This window comes from Trachymyrmex cornetzi, unplaced genomic scaffold (assembly GCF_001594075.2).
Source record: "Trachymyrmex cornetzi isolate Tcor2-1 unplaced genomic scaffold, Tcor1.1 scaffold127, whole genome shotgun sequence".
Taxonomy (NCBI): Eukaryota; Metazoa; Arthropoda; class Insecta; order Hymenoptera; family Formicidae; genus Trachymyrmex; species Trachymyrmex cornetzi.
In genome coordinates, this window is record NW_017295839.1 from 495,602 (window position 1) to 513,858 (window position 18,257).

General features: G+C 32.5%; 1 protein-coding gene across 2 annotated transcripts in view; it reads right to left on the reverse strand.

Moving 5' to 3' along the window:
- Argk1 (Arginine kinase 1) overlaps positions 1-18,212 on the reverse strand; it is a 24,756-nt gene extending 6,544 nt beyond the window's left edge. The window contains exon 1 of one of the 2 annotated variants that reach the window (XM_018522053.1): positions 18,089-18,212. The gene's annotated coding sequence lies outside the window, so the exon portion shown is untranslated. Of the gene's footprint in view, positions 1-18,076 lie in introns of both variants that reach the window. The other variant, XM_018522054.1, reaches the window with a different exon arrangement.
- Between the last annotated feature and the right edge of the window lie 45 nt (positions 18,213-18,257).

Sequence of the window (18,257 nt, forward strand, 5' to 3'; positions counted from 1 at the left end):
TATATATATATATATATACGTGTAGATATAATACGTGTGTGCGGGCGTGCGTGTTACCGGTCAGTGGTGTAGTGTGCGTGTCGAGAAACTAACTGACTAATTTGTGCGGATATATAATATATATATATTTATGTATATATATCGAACTTTCCTTGAATGGTGAACGAGAATTTTGGTTAGGTGTGTGGTGTGATGTGAACACTACAGTCTCTACGCTATCACTAAGCAGGAGGCGGCATTCTGCGTGCCGCGGTCTCTCTCTCTTTCTCTCCCTCGCTCTCTCGCCCCTCACTTCGTTATCTCCGTCACCCGCGCGGCCGGCACGTTCATCCCTCTCGCTCGCTCACGAGCTCCGGAGCTCCCTACTCTCTTCAGGGTGGGGCACGCCGCCGTCCGTCCAGCGGCACAGAGGATACCCGGTCGATAGCACGCACCTACACCCATACACACCGACCCACACACACACATACACACGCCCCGACCAGCATGGCCCGGCGTCACGAGCGGGGTAACTCACTCACGCTCACGCACACGCACGCGCACGCACGCGTGTGTGCGTGAGTGCGCGCCGGTGCGTTCGCCCTCCGAGAATTTTCAAACCCCGAAAATTTCCACCTCTGGCTCATCCTCCCTTCGCGCTCGGCTATCCATCGGTATATTAACCGAATATGAGCGATGTAACAATAATAATATCGAGAAATATTACGGCCAGTCGATATTACATGGCGAAATCGAAAATTAATATGGTTGATGCTGGGTTAAAGTCCTCGAATAACGCTGACGTTTAATATCGAACGCGTCTAATGAACGTTACAATGATGAGCGCGATTTAACTAATATTGTATTAATGGTTTCATTAATAATGGCCGAAATGTTGCAGTCACGTAATGTCTCTCTATTGTTAATCACATTACGTCACGACGGAAAGTTTAACAAGTGGGAAAAAATTAATAATTTCTAAAATCGATATCTTATTCCCTCGATACTTGACTCGTTATCAAGAGATAAGTGACAAGAAATTATTGTCGGAACGTCTACATAATGAAATTTCAAGACATTTCACGTTCATTTATTTTAAATTAATAATTATTTAATATATTAATGAAAGAATCGACAATGAAATAAATGACTAAATGGAAATAAATAAAAGCTTGCAAAAACCACATTTTTTCATTAAAGATATAAAGCTTCTAGAAGAAAACTGTAGTACTTTGCTGCTCCACGCAAAATCTCGCCGCTTACGAATATCTTGATGTTGAACTGGAGCAGCAAAATGTCAGCAGCCGGTACTTCGGCGACTTAAACGCGGTTTAGTCGAGCGCGACGAGCAAAGTTGCGAGAGCATATTAGCATGGCTGGTGCAATCGTATTCGTGAAATCGATAGCATCGCTAGAGCGAATGCTCAAACCGTGATGTTTACGCGTAACTCGAGAGCCTCCGGCGTTAACAATCTTGGGCAGACGTATGCAAAATATATATTATCGAATTTCGCGATGACACAAACCTGTCGCAGCAATGTCTCCCTAATAACATTTGCAAATTTTTCCCATTTCGAATTTCCGCGGATACACACCTTCGAATCAGATTATATCGCACTTTTATAGGAAAAGTGGAAAGTCAAAATTTTTACGAATTGCAAATTTTGTATTATGTACGGATCGTTTTTTAAAATACATTGGTCTTCAATCAGGAAGAGTAATATAAGATGAAATCAAAAGTTTCTAAAAAAAAAAAATGACAAATCAAAGTAGAAGTAACATCATAAAAATATCTACATTGCTTCTACAGAACTCGGAACAAGCAATTTGTGATTAGTTTTAAATTAACTTATATTTAATAGTACCATAATAAATAATTAATTTTAAAAAAATATTCTATTTTCTTTCCTCTTTCCTGAATAATTTTATATTTTTTATTTGTGTCACTTTTCTTAAGATATATTTTTCGAATATTGGAATATTAGAATTCGATAAAAAAAGACTCTAACAACTTTTTTGGGCTGATAAAAGGATTAATGAGAGTTAAATTAATAAATGAACCAGGAAAATCTTTCAACATTGCTATTTTTTATAATAATAATAATAATAAAGATAATATCCTGTAAACGAATTTACATATCTAACGAATGTACGTATCTAATAACTTGCAATCTTTGGAAAATTTTTTCATTGCTTTATTTAGTAAATTTGGATTTTGATGTAATTTTTAAATTTATTGCCGCATGTAATTTTTTCAGTTAAAGACTATTAACAGACTTTGTTAGTAAGTTTAACGTCAGAATCAAAATTTAATTGATTAATAAGTTTTTATAAAAAGTTATTTTTATAATGAAAAGTTTTTATTAAAAATCTATAAAGAACTGTTAATATTGGATGTGATTATTTAAAGCACGTTATTTTTAGAACTTAACTTATAAATATTAAAAAACATTGATAAATAAATATTGAGTAATATTGAAAAATTATTTCTATTTCATTTATTGCTTTAGATCTCGCCTTTCTTAACTAGTCCGAAAAATTAGATGTAATTGCCGGATCTCGTATAATGCGCGATTCGCGTCTGAATATCCGGATGATTCAGGGCCTTAAAAAAAAATCCCAAGTCCCAACGCAGCACTGGTGAACAGTGCGTGGTGGGTGGCAAAATTGTCGATTACAGACCGGATGGACGTCGATGGAGGTGTGACAGACCGTAAGATGTCATTTCGTTCAATCAGCTGTACATACGCCATTGCATCATAGCTCCTCCGAGACACGGAATGCAACTTTAACCATGTTTTATGTTTTCGCGTTATTATTGCAATGTTCAATGTTACAACCTCTGGTGTAACCACATGGTGTTACCTGCACATATGTACATTTATGCATAAATTTTAGTAGTCCATTACTCTAATGACTAGCCATTAAAAAATCCACGCCTAGCTTCCACTTGTCTAACAGAAATGAATAAGATGAACATCGAGCGTCATGTTTAAGTGAACGTTAGATTTCAATTTGAAGTTTTATCAGATTGGCTTTTATTAATTCATTCATTAGTACTGTGAAATCAGGACTTTTTTTATCATCCAATTTATTGTAATTTTTTACTGCTTATAATTAATAAATATTATTTTTTCGATTATAGGATTTATAAATATATATTATTCATCTAATAATACGTTTAGTACTAAGAATGCAATTTAACAGAGCCATATTAGAATAATGGGCTAATTTTCATCTACCCGTTTGCAGAAACATATTATTCTGCGAAATTATCATCGTTATTGTAAGCGGAAGCGAGAAACGGCGATTCAAAAGACTCGTTAGTGTGGCTCGCGTCCACCACTTCACTGTTTGCCTCTTCAACTTCGCAGAGGATGTTCAAAAGACCCACAGGGATTATGAAAGGGCGACAAAAGTGTCGTCGGCATAAAGAAAGCAACCGCGATGTAAATTTAAAAACATGCAATCTTCATCGAAATGTGTATACATACAGTATACACGATAACCATTTACAAAAAGATCTTGATCAAAACCAATTATGTTTCACTAAATCTCTAATACAATTGTACTAACATAATTCATTAATATTAAATTACTATTTTTATAGTAATTATTATTAATACACTGAGAGTAAACTTTTTGGTACTTGTAACTTGTTATTTGTAAAAAATAATTACATATTACCATAAATATAGTTATAATTAGATATTATAGTATTAGTAATAAGAACTATGTAATATGTACAGTTCCATAAACCAATATATATAATTGACAACGAAAATGATTATATAATTATAGTTATTATAACTATAAAAATGGTTAAAATTACTATAAAAAATGATATAAGTAACTACAATTACAGTTATTTTGGGAGGACTATATATATGGTTGTCCTAATATATAATTATAGTTAAATATTAAAACTTTTTCTCTTAGTGTGCTATTTATAATTACTATTTATAATAATTATAATCATTTAAAATCCTCTTGATTACATTTTGCTACTCTATTTCAGATAGGCGTTAGAGCAGCAGATTTGCTGGTACCTCTCCTTTTGTGCACATGTATTGCATTATATTATATTTTATTTTATATATATTTTATATGTTTGTTTTAACTTTCTTCTTTGTAACCACAATTTTGTACACATTGCACAATAAATACATACAATAATAATAATTATTAAAATATACTTTTCTATTTATAAATAATAATATTTCTTTTATATAAGAACTTCGCAATTAACCACAAGTAAAATTCGAGAAATAAAATGTTTTCGCCTCTATCTTGTTGTTTAGAGAGAAATGATATAACTTATCGAGAATTATAAGTGATTGCAATCTCGAGTTCTGGGATCGCGTTCCACGAATATCTTCGGACGCGATAAAATTATCGCGACACCGAGTATTTGATGGCAGGAGCGATCATGATTCGTTGGAGTATTTTTTACAATCACCATCAAAGATAATGACGATGAACCTTCCTCAAGACACGACAGGTCTACATGATGCAGTCTTACTTTAATCACATTTTTCGTTTATCACAACTGTATACCTTACGTAATGATTTATTTCGTCTCACGAAAGCGAAGTCAATATTTGAATATAGTAAAGTAACGATGACGTCTTGCAGCAATTAAACACTATTTCGTTGCAACGTCTTATTTTTATCGCCTTAATTACCTTTCGTAAGCAATTGAATAAATTTCTGTTGCGATAAAGACTGCATAATGCTCAGGAATTATTTCTGAAATGTTTAAATTATCACAGATATTTTAATATATATATATATATATATATATATTTAAATAAAAAAATAATATTAATATTACATAAGTTTTTTCTCTTTTATAATGATAAACATAATAAAATATATAATTCAATACATAATGAATCGATATTCCTTTAACCTTAAAAAAATTAATTAATACCTTTGCTTTAAAAAATAAAAGAGCATAACTTCAAATAACTTTTTTAAATTTTGCAATTTCAACAATCTTGAAGAATACTTTGATATCGTTTTTCGTTCACTTTGTGTACGTGCCTGATATTGCATATTATTACTTAATTTTTGACTGTAAGTAATTTTCGAGTATAAGTAATCAATAAACAAGATTATTTCCCCGATTGCAGTAATTAAAATCGATAAAAGCAATGACGACGGTGCGCTAAATGCTGGCGAGCGGCTCTTTATAATTAATCGCTGTTATTTATGCAAGATGCAAATCTTGCGAGACTGATATTTGCGAGACGATATTTGCGCAGAACTTAAGAGGATACAGTTGTCGCGATGACAATTCGTAATATCGATCTTACATATTCACTGCAAACATGTTCATTTAGTGCACAAATGTAACAATAAAGGGATTCGAATATACGTTATATAACCTATTACTAACATAAAAATATGTGACATAATCACTACAATAAAATAAGGTTTATAAATTCTAGATTAATTCATAATATGAAATTTTTATATTTTAAATTCAGTTTTCTTAAACCAAAATTATACCAATAAAACTTAAACAATAAAAGAAAAAACGGGTAATTAAGAGCCTAAATTCGCAGTAATTGGAGCAATTATATCAACATATATTTCTCAGTACTACATATATATAACAAATATCGAACGTTTCGACTTAATTCAAGCCATCTTCAGCAGAGTCTAGTATAATAAAATCTCTTGATAAATAATTCCAGACATCTTAATAGTCTCGTATAATACCACTTCCTTAATACAATTCAAGTAGTAGCAAATCAAAGTAATCAAGTGCAACAAGGGAGTCTTCCAGATTACCAAATCTGAAGTATATGTAACCGTTATTTAGCTGTTCGACTAAGTGCGAGCTAAATAAAAAATAAAGTATATCAGAAGGACAGTTACCATAAAGAGAAAACACCAATTTATTATGGAGATTTACCTACTGCACTCCATAACTTCACAATAAAATACTATAACTTAAATCATGATCGACAAAACGAATTTCACATCGCCAAGCATCTCTCGCGACATATTCATAGTGTCAAAACAGAGTCACGTATGTAAATTAACATAAAAGACTAAATATTATAAGTACGGAAACAACAATGTCAAGAAAGTAAAACTCATTGAATAAAGAAAATAGATAGAAAATTTTATTTAGCTCGCACTTATTAGTCAAACAGCTAAATGACGGTTACATACTTCAGATTTGGGAGACTCTCTTGTTGCACTTAATTACTTTGATTTGCTATTACTTGAATTGTATTAAGGAAGTGGTATTATACGAGATTACTAAGATATCTAGAATTATTTATCAAGAGATTTTATTATACTAGACTCTGCTGAAGATGGCTTGAATTAAGCCGAAACGTTCGGTATTTGTTATATATATGTAGTATGAGAAATATATGTTGATATAATCGCTCCAATTACTGCCAATTTAGGCTCTTAATTACCCATTTTTCTTTTATTATTTAAGTTTTATCTCAAGAGCCCAACTTTAATTATTCTTTTTATACCAATAAAATTATTGAATATTAATAAAATTAGTATAATTTAAAATTATAAAAAAAATTTTTTAAATGACAGATAATTATGAATAAAATATTGTCTGAAATTATAGAATTTAATATTATACTGACACATGATTTACCAGGTATCTATTATCCGTTATTTTAATTGTTACAAAAATTTTATTATATATATTTTACTTATTAACTAGATATTATATAATTTTTTATTATTACGAATGAATAATTCATTTTCTGCTTGTAAAATCTTAGAATACTTCTTTATTGTCAATTTTTAATTTTATTTTCTCTGTCTCATATATTATATTTTTATACTTTGCGTTTTATTTTATATACTCAATATTATATGTTTAAAATATTTATATTCTTTTTAACAGATACGAATTATTTTTATTTTACAACTGATAACCAGAAGCAGCATATATCGTTACCTATTACAACGTTTACATAACTTCCAACTCATTCTGAGCAAATTTTTATAAATTTTAACTTTGTAATATTTTTACCGTTATATTTTTGTATATTTAACATTGATAATGATCCAACAAGGATCGAAACGTTTGTTTATGTTATATTGTTTATTGCCGGCACATTAAAGTTTTATATTCTGACTAAATGACATATTTTTATACTGTGATTTTTAAAAAATTTATATTTCTAATGACTAACTCTTAGGCTCGTAGCCCTTCTTCTTTTAATTTTTTTAATTTATTAAGTCTTATTACTATTATATAATAAAATATTTATAGTACTAGGTGTTTACTCTTTCATACGACTTAATTATTTGGTCATGTCTGCAAAACCGAAAAATTACTAAAAAGAATATTTCTTACAGAAAGATTTAATTTTCATTTTTCTGGTGATTTATCATTCTGTTCCTTATAAATAATTCATTCTTTGCTTTACAATGTAGATTAAATTTCTCAACAATTACTTTCTAGATCATACTTTTTTTGCGTTCGACATCAACTTCTAATATTTGCTATAAACATAAGAATTATTATAAAATTACATTCTTTTTCTACATTAACATTTCTTCACAGGACGAACAGCTTTGTTGGAGTATCTAAAAATTTAGCTAGATCTGAAAATAATTTTGTTGACCATCAAAATAATTATATATAGGACGCTGAAGATGATAATACTGCCAAAAATTTTGTGTTTGTTTTAAACCAGCTTGAGAGTTATACATATAATTCTTTTGACGCTCCAATAAAATCATTTTCCTTTCAGATCTGCACATCTAGCTAAATTTTTAGATACCTCAATAAAACCATTCTTTCCGTACCAAGAAAATAGGACTCTTCCCAGTCAGTGAATGATACTATATGATATTCGCGACGTGAAGTCTCGCCGACGTGTCCAGTCGCCGGATGCAGGCGTTTCAGACCAGTTCCGTTTAATTCCGCGAAGGAATGAAGCTGAATTATTGCGGATTCCAAGCGAGTGCACGTTCGTTCGCACTTCCGCGATAACCGTGAGCCTGCCTCCGCGATGACGCATAGAACACCGATGGAATTATGTCGACCGAACATGTACGAATTAACGCACCATTTGCGCGCCACTTGGATCTGCTTTGCATAATCCTCCCGCTTAAGCCTAGTGTACGTTCTAGAGTAATTCTAGGAAGCAAAGAGAGTCGAGAGAACAAAAACAAGCGGGAATAACTCTGTGCAATACTCTCCGGCGCAATATTACAGTTTACTCGTGATAAATATAAATTCGAAATTGAATCTCGTTAATTTTTTTTCAAGTAACAATTATTAAATAAACAATTCGTAGACTTCACTTTAAATTCTTTTTGATCCTCACTACGAGATGTCATAAAAGGATTTAATAAAATAAATTGATAATTTAATTAGAGTTATTTTAATTAGAAATAAATTCCGAATGAATGAATTTTACATAAATGAGAAATGTCTCACGTGCAAGACTGCGATTTTTTTGCAGATTTTTTTGCTCGCAAAAAAATCTGGGAGAAAAAGCTCAATCGCTCGCAGCTTGGTTTTATTTTTAGAGTCCCACCTCCGCGAGATTACGCTTGCATGTTATGCAATCACACTTGCGAGACCCGGTGAAGTGAGAGAAGACAAATCGGTACAACAGAAAAACAGGAGATACGTGTCTTGTCACCGTAACGATCGTGCGCGCACGAATATGAGCGAAAAATTAATTGCGCCATCAATACGAGCAAATCCTAAAGGGTTAACTCTCGAGAGTTTCCTTCTCGGCAGGATGTGCCAAATGTCCGTGACCTAGCATGCAACTCGATCTTTACTTTGAATTCGAAGGTCGAACGCCTTTTCACAAAAAGTCACACAGCAGAGTTTTCAGTTTTCAAGGTGAATAGAACTTGTAATTTCCCGGATCAAATACAATCAGATTATACTTGTTAACCTGGGGATAATCACCAGCAGCGAGAAAATAAAACTCAATCACATCTTCTGCACAGAGATAAAAAGTCCATACCTATTTTTTTTCTTACTTTTTTTTTTAGAAAATATTGAGTGAATATATATAAATAAAATTATCTCAAATATTGACAAATTGATTAACAGACGATAACATACAATACACGATTAATAGATTTATAATTGGAGTGTAAAAAGATAATTACTCCAGGTAATTGTTTATGCAAAAAACTAAATAAGTATTCCTGGATTAAATTCAGACAGCATCTCTCGAGATTATAAAATTAATTTTACAAATTTAATTTTGAGTTGATTCGTAATCTAATTTTTAGTAAGTTTCAAGGAGATAAGTGGTGAATCAGTGAAACGTTTTGTGAGACTGAAATTCGGAATTATTAATGGATTAATGATTTCCTTCAAATGAAAATTTCAATTTTGCATGATTGATTTCGTTAACTATAAACTCGGGATTGACGTAAGCTCGTCCTTCAGGAAGAAAGGAGGAGGCACCTCTCTCCCGGGAATCTCTCTTGGATCCTGCGAGAGATGCATTTATTGATCCAGGTATTCGCGCAAGTGGCTCTCTGCAGCATTACGCTATCTGTCGACGACTTGTCGCAACTCGATGATTCGACAACTCAACCGATAAGCGATCTGCATCCTATCGATCGACGATTTCACAGAAGTCGGTGTTCTCAACTTTTACACTGTTAAAAATAAATTGTTAAATTTAACTTAAAGACGTATAGTGGACTTTCTGATGCAAAAATATTCAAATTAACATTTTTTGGTGGACTCGAAAAGTTCACCATACAACTTTAAGTTAAAATTAATATTTTATTTTTGACAGTGTGTGTAATAAATGGGAGAATAGATGCGACTCTTTGGATAGAATAAAGGAAAAGTTTAATTTCTTCGAAAAATCTTTTGCGAGGAAAAGGCTTATTTAAGAATTAAAAGGAAAGAGAAATATATAGAAAAAACAAAATTTTTAAGAAAAATAAGAAATGAATTATAAATTTTTGTATAAATACATTCCAGGCCAGTTTGGGAATGCTTTTTAAAAACTGACATTTTTGAGATTACTTACTCAAATATCCATAGCAATGAAATGTTATGGATACAATGAAAAAAATGTGTTTTTTGTAACAATAATTCTTCAGATCCAACAGTTATTATGTCAAAAAATTTATTGTTAAAATACATTGTTATCGATATCTGAATAAATATCCCAACAATGTCAATTTTTAAAATGTATTTCTACACTTTGGCCTAAAGTATAAATACAGAGGAAAAAGCAAAGTATTGTGGTAATTTTTATGAAAGATACAAGATAGATCATTGTAAATTAATGCAAAGAAGTAAGCAAGATATTCTCGAATCATGATGTCTTTCGTTATATATGGAAAGTGAAACCTGCGGAGTGTATTATTATTAAAAATATTGTATCTCTATTTAAATGAAAAATATTTTTAATTTTTTATTACGTCTTTCAATACTTCATAAATTCAGGATTTTGCTGTGGCACACTTGTTGAATAAATTTTTACAATGCAACGTTAACGAGACAGTGGGAGACAGCGACAGTTTAACAGAAAACAGTTGGCAATCGCGGCGCGACCGTTATGCAATATGGAAACCTGGCACTCTAAATCCGGCGTGTACACGCAAAGCTACAAATTGAGATCGTAAACAACGCAAGCTTTTACTGGCCACGGACAAACTAATTTATTTCTGGACAAACGCTCCTCTTCCCGCCAGAGATCATGTCCGTTGCACTTGAATGAAGTGCGATTCTATCTCGCGGATCGTGACATTGCGAAATATAATAAAAAGAAGCTGCAAAAAATCCATGAAAGCACAAACCTCGCGAGCACTCATATTTCAAAAGGCACAAGAATCTGTCCTAATGATATTATAATGTCCATTTCTATAAACTTTAAATTAATTTAATTTCGGTTCTCAACTTACTTTATATTTTTCTGTAATTTTAAGAATTAGAAAAAAATAACGAGTAAATTAAACTGAGATTAAAGTTAATCTGTATATTGATAGAAGTGGATATAAATCAATTATTTCTATGAAATTCCATAGAAATTAAATTTATCTCAATTAAAAATTTAATTTTATCCAAACAAATAATTTTGTTTAAATACAATCACATAAATCACAGTTCGCATCACTGGACTACTAAAAGTACTAAACGGACTTCAAATTCTACTGCAAATTCTATTGTTGATTCTACTGTAAAGTCAAGGCCACACCTCGTGCGTAAAACTAGAAACGAAATGAATCGTTATGAATTATTCGACGACTTTATAGCCTGACAATCTCGCGCAAGCACTAATATTATACGAGACCGCGTCCCATCCATCCAGTTTTCATCAATAATACCAAGGTATAAAGGAAGACATTGACAATGTAACGAAATTATTTAACTCACTGACCAATTTTTCTAATCAACAATCGCAATTCGATATTATTCACTGATACAAGAAGGGAATGTAGTCATCGACATTCTCTACTTTTTATTCTTTTTCATGACGTCATAAAACGTCTTACGAATATCCCGTTTAATCCGACAGATGCAAAGCACAGACGTAAAACATTTTGAATTTTAAATCAGTAATTAATTGCACTCCCTCAATTAGAAACTTATGAATTTTAAGGAACTATAATTGAAGATCTGACACGTTGATAGTCCATGTGTGTCGTCCCGCCGCGTGATTAATAACAAGCACGATAACATTTATGACGCCTAATTTTACGGGTCAGAATAATATTGCCAACCCCTGAATAACCCCGTTGATGGGCATTTGCCCTTACGGTATCTTATCGTACGTTACACCAGCGGAAAGATATTAAAAATGCACTTACATGCGCTTACGCTGTGAGAAATTATAAATAAACGCTTCAACGTGATCATATATTTATATACCTATACGTTATATTACTTACATAATAAAAAAACACTGTTATAATGCTCGAGATATATGAGCAAAGCCTAATTTAAACAAACAATTTAAATGTATGTTTAAAATCTACATTTAATATTCGATAAAACTCAAAATTGTGTTGAATAAAAAAAAAATAATCCACATAATTTTGAATTCAAAAAATCATTAAAAAAATAATATAAAAAATTCGTTGATAATAAAAAAGATCTTTGTATTCATTTCGCACAAAAATACAATATATCCCGAAAAATAAATTTAATGCGACTTGTCTAATTTCCAGAATTACACCAATTGAAAAACGAACGCTTAAAGTAGTTGCGACATCTCATATCACGTATCGATATCTGTGATTATGAAGCTTAATCACAACTGATTATACCGGATGTGCCAATGGAGCTAATTAATTGCTAATTAAATGGAAGGAAAAAAAACTAAATTTAAAAGTGAGAGAACTTCGTGCTAAACTCTTTCAAGTTTGTGTTGAAGATTTACGACTGACGTGTACTCACGAAACAGATCTTTTACGCTTCTCGTCGAACACTCTGTACGTCAGTGTGTCAGGTATAAAAGTCAGTAATGTACGAGTAGGAGGCAAGCCACATCTGGCCTTAAAGAATCGAGAAACACGTCACTCGATAATGCGCTTGCCTGCAACTCGACTTAACACGTGGCACATGAGGTAAAAGATGAAGCAAATACCTTTAACAGAATCATTGCAGATTATAATATTCGCGGCATCATTTATCACAATTAAACACTAATATTAATAAACAGTATGTTCTATGAAATTAAACATTTCATAGAATATTCTTTAATAATAAATTCTTTAAAATAAATTTTTTTACGTCATTTATAATAGCAACACAAATAAATTTCTGTCTATATTCAAATTAAATTATACAATTATTAAAATTGTTATTATATAATCATTGAAACAAAGTTATACAAATTACATGAATAATTACGAATCTCTTAAAGAATATAAATGTTCAATGCGATTATTAACGCTAATAAAGATTTAAATGTAAATTCCAACGTTTTTAAGATTTAAATACTTTAATATTTTTAATATTATTTACCACAACGCTAAGAGAAAGATTACTACGTTACTTTCTTTTACTCTCACTTTCAAGTATGTATACTATAACAATGCGTTGTGTTGTTAAATCGAACATGTTCACAATAGAGTTTCACATATCGTACGGCTGTGCGTGTACATATAAATCTCGCCTAGAATTACTCGAAGGAACGCGGCCGATCGATGAGTAAAATCAAGCCATAGCGAACGGTCATTTCTGAACGGGCATATATATAAAGCTATATAATATACTTGGAAGTTATAGACGGATATTTTTAACTACTATAGTTACGTACGTAATGTAGCTATCGTGACACGAAGTTTTTTATATACTTAATTAAATAATTATTAATTATTAATTTTTAACTGATTAAATAATTAATTATTAATTTTTTAACTAATAATTTTTAACTAATAATTTTATTATATACTCGTAATTGATCTATGTGGTTTTAATATACAGAAAGAATTAATATAAAAGAATATGTTTTCGTGGTAACTTTTTATTTCTAATTGATTTGAAAAATCCCCTGTATAAAATAATTTGATTTATCAACCACGAGCATCTCTGAACTTACATAATTACCCCATCATTCTTGCGCGGATCTATACATGGACGGCTCGATCTGTCAACGCACTTTCGAGCGGAAATTCGTCGCAACGCACCTAACAATTTGCATGTTCGATCAGCGTGCCAAACAATCCTAATCGAACAACGGGACGGCGAGATCGATATCGATCATCAACCGGAAGTGGGAGGCGCCCAGATCGGAAAAATATCTTTCGCGAAAGGAGTGGAGAGATAAAAAAATTCCAATTATTTAATATTAATTTAATTGAAGAGCTTGCTACAACAGTGAGTCCCACTTTGTAATAAATAAATTGAAGTTAAAATAATGGAAAAATATCAATATCACGTATTCGGTTACATTATATGTAGGCTGTAATTCACTTTAACTTTAGAGTTAATTTACACTGAAAAAATATACTAAATTTTAATGAATCGTTTATTTGAACAGTAAATTAAATATAAAAATATATTTGATAAGAATCATTAATTTAATTTGACAATCTTTTGAGTAAATATTTATTTATTGTAAATAAGTGTTTAATTGGCATTATTCAAATAAATATTTATTAAAATTTAATACATTTTTCTCAATGTACAAAATAAATTAATTCACTGTTGCAGCAAGCCCTTCGATTGTTAATAAAATTATTAAATTTTTTTAAACTTCTAGTTCAAGAAAACATCGTGCAACTTCCGGCTGAGAGAGATGATGTAATAACAAAATATGGCACGTGTATGATCGATCCATATATTTTTATAACTTTATACATTTTAAGCATCGATATATCTTTTAACGATGAATGTAGCTAAAGTGTCACGACTCCTTTTTTAGTCGTAAACGATTGACGTAACGTCGCGCATAGCTTAGTTCGTTTAACGACTGCGAACTGCCTTCGTCTAAATGTTTGCGCGTCGCTAATTTATAATATTAGCCATGATGATGGGTCGGCGAGCTGTCGAGTTAACTCGCCAGCATAGCGTTACAGAACGAAATCGCCCTGGAATAAGCTTGCAGATGCACATGACAAAAAACATTCTACAGTACCAAATCAAGAAAAGCACGAGTGCCAGATATGTTCGATCAGTAAAATAAAAATTGAAGTACAATGCAAAAAAGATATATATACAATTGCAAATAAACATAATAAAAAAATTAAGATATATAATTACAAATAAATACAATATAAAGTTAAATATTAAACTGTACACGGAGAATTTTTTCTTAGAATTTACCCTGAAAATATGACAGTCGTGGAACAACATTGTATTTCGAAGAATTTTAATGTAAATCTCTCTCATTCATTAATAAAACTACAATAAAGTATAAAATAAGTTTGATCAATTTTACTGAAGTGGTAAAAATCTGTAAAATATATTTATTGTATTGTACCACAACCACCATATTTTCAGGATAAATTTTAAAAGAAAATTCTATCCGTGTACGTACAATTTAAAAATAAATAAATTTTCGTGTTCACATAAACAGTCGATCAAAATATTGGTCTCTGTGAAAAATTGGTGGAAACTATACGCGAAATCGCGATTTATTTTCCTAGTCTAGAAGTCTTCCATTAACTTTGGACTATTGCCGCGATTCCATGCGTGACGATCGCGAATGATGCAAACTTATCGTCATGCGTGTCTAAACGTGTTGTCGTTTCTTGGAATCTTCGTTGGCAACGACGCCCAAGTCCAGTCACCGCACGATGACACGAAAAGAACCGCATAATACTCCTCTATCATTATCATCGATCGTCGAGAAATAACGGCATCGCGATCACTCGGCCGACTGAGAGATCGGGCGTTTCCTGATAAATCAAGGCACGTTACGAATTTCACGTTTACCTTATCGAAAGTAAATAAATATACAGTTTTAAGATCTCACCACAAGTGTCCACTTCTAGTAGATCAACTTTAATCTGCAATTCTTCTTTCGGTTAGAACATAAATTTTGTATTATTTATTTATGAAAAATACGAACCAAAATAAAACCAAGAAAAAATTCATAGATGCACACAATAGCTCGAGACTATTCTTATACATTTCTATTAATGTAGAAAACTCTCTTGCAATCTGGATCTTTTTTTAACACAAGCGATATTTCATTCTCAAATTTAACTTTTAAATTCTTTAAATTTTTATTAAATAAAGGTTTTAACATTTGAGTTAAAAGACTATTTTACATCTCTATTACGTAACGTAATAGAGATGTTAAAATGTTATTTGAATTTTTCCATTTTTTAAATGCCTAGAACAATAGAAAAAAAACTTGGGATGAATAAAAAAGATTCGGATTACAAAGGAAGTAAAATATGATTGCAGACGGAGGGTAAACTCTTTAATCTTAAGTTTACCCTTTACCTTTTTCTAATTCCTAGAACTAGAAAAAGATAAAGTTACACTAAGATTAAAGTTAATCTATTTTGATAAAAATGGATAAGAATGGGTTGGAGCTATTGTTGTATTTATGAATTCCTTGATTTTATTTTAGTCTATATTTTCTTCGAAGTATTATATATAAAATCGGTTTCAACCAAAAGAAGAAAGTTCACATTGAGAAACCGTGATACATCGAAAACAAATTTACGAAACGATAAATTTGTTTCTTCGTTTTCTTTTGCACTGCTCTTAAATGGCAAGAAGGAAAGTAAACTCTTCGATCAATATGAAACGAGAGCTAAGCAGCAATTTTCAAGTTATGTCGTCGACGTTGCATCTTATCGATTGTCATTCTTATCCTATTACGTAAACGCCTTTATTCCCAAATTTCATCTCAAGCAGTTACCAAGCGGCTTCAAGCGAATCGATCTTAACGTGACAAAGAGAAAAGAATCTCATGGTGGAAACCTCGAGAGAATAAGCTGGAACACAGACCTTTGCATAACGCATAATATGCATAAAGCACAATGGGCTTTTTACAATAAGCCATTACTTAAGTCTCAAGCCGTAAGAAATTGACCAATCAGTCGAATGCGAGAAGAATAATCGACTATGATTGGTCAATTTTTTACGGCTAATGAAAGCTTAGGTAATATGGCTTATTGTAAAAAACCCATAAAAAAATTGTCCAATCAGAATTTTTTCTTTCTATAAAATAAAGAACTCTGGTTGATCCTTTTACACATCAAACGTTAAATTTAGATTCACAATTTTGATTCAAGAGGCCATAAGTCGTAAAAAATTGACTAATCACAGTCGAATATATATGAGAAAAATAAATCCCAAAAACACAATAGATGCTTCAAGCCGTAAAATATTATCCGATCACAGTCAAATATGAAAAGAACAATAGACTATAATTAATTTCTTTCGGCTTAAGGCTTATTATACCTATTGTTGTTTCGGAACTAACACAAAGGTCTGCATCCTGATCTCTCGAGATCGAGTAATGTATTCAGTTGGTCGAAACAAAAGATCTCTAAACAGACACAATCCTCAGTGAGTTTAATCATCGATGTCACGGAAAGAATGCCATAACGCTCGTAGTGTTTCCACCTAAATAAATAAGGATTATTCAGTATCGAGTATCGCTCAAGAGTATCATATTTCGATCACCGCTATCGAGCGATCCTAACCTCGTCCAATAGGACGCATCACGATTCAGCGGGAAGAACACCCGCCGAACGGAACGTGCCGGCAAAACCGGTATATAACCGCATTATGCAGGGGCGAAACTGGGCGAAACCTCTCGCTCTTCTTGCTGCTCTGTCCGTGCACGAGAGCGTTAGGGGCCCCACACAATAAAAGGAACGGAGAATACGAATTTCAACCTATCAGAGATCATGTATTGTGGAATACACAGTTTCTGATAGGTTGAAATTCTTGTTCCCTGTTCCTTTTATTGTGCGGACCTCCTTACGATCCAGGCTGAATCGCACGCGATGCTCACTTCGACCGATGTGAGAAGTTAAGCGGCGTCTACAACGAGATTTTAAGACGTAAAACTGAAGCTTTATACTTCAAGCTGGAAGAAATTGACCAATCACGGTCGAATGCAAGAAGAATAATCGACTACGTTTGGATAATTTCTCATGCGCAGCTAAAGGCTCAAGTTTTACGCCTTAAAATCTCATTGTAGACGCCCCTTTAAGACCACAGTTCTCTAACCATTAATGAAAGTAACGATCGTTATATCGTCGTTTTTTTTTTACCATATATAAAACCTCCCGACAACATAAATATATAACAGACGTCAAAGACAATGGTAATGCCATCTTTTCACACACACATATCTAAAAGATATCTAAAACGCACCATAAAGGCATCTTTTAGATTAGACAATGCCTGTTGTCAAGGCTGCGTAACAAAGTAACGATACCATTACCGTCATTAGGAGTTACAGAATAGGAGGCCTCAGATAACAGAAACGTTCGCGAAACTCGGTGCCTACGGGAAATTCACGGGCGGAAAAGAATTAACCAATCAGTGATATAATCAGAGGCAAAGAACTCGGGGGGGACTCGACCGGATCTACGGATCGCGATCGCGCGCCGAGGGTTCCGGATTAACGTAACGTAAAAACGGCGACCGAGTAGAACCGGCCGCTAGATAATCCCCATGACTCACCTGGAGATGCACGAGAAACTGCGAGAAGATACGGCGACGAGAGATCGGAAGGCAATCGGATGGCGCACCTTGATTCACGAACGGCGACACGTACGTGGCGCGAGTCGGAAACGAAGTGGCGCGGCACAGCGCGGCGCGGAATCCGCTCGCCGTCGCGAGTGCCTCTCCTCTCGGCTCCGCC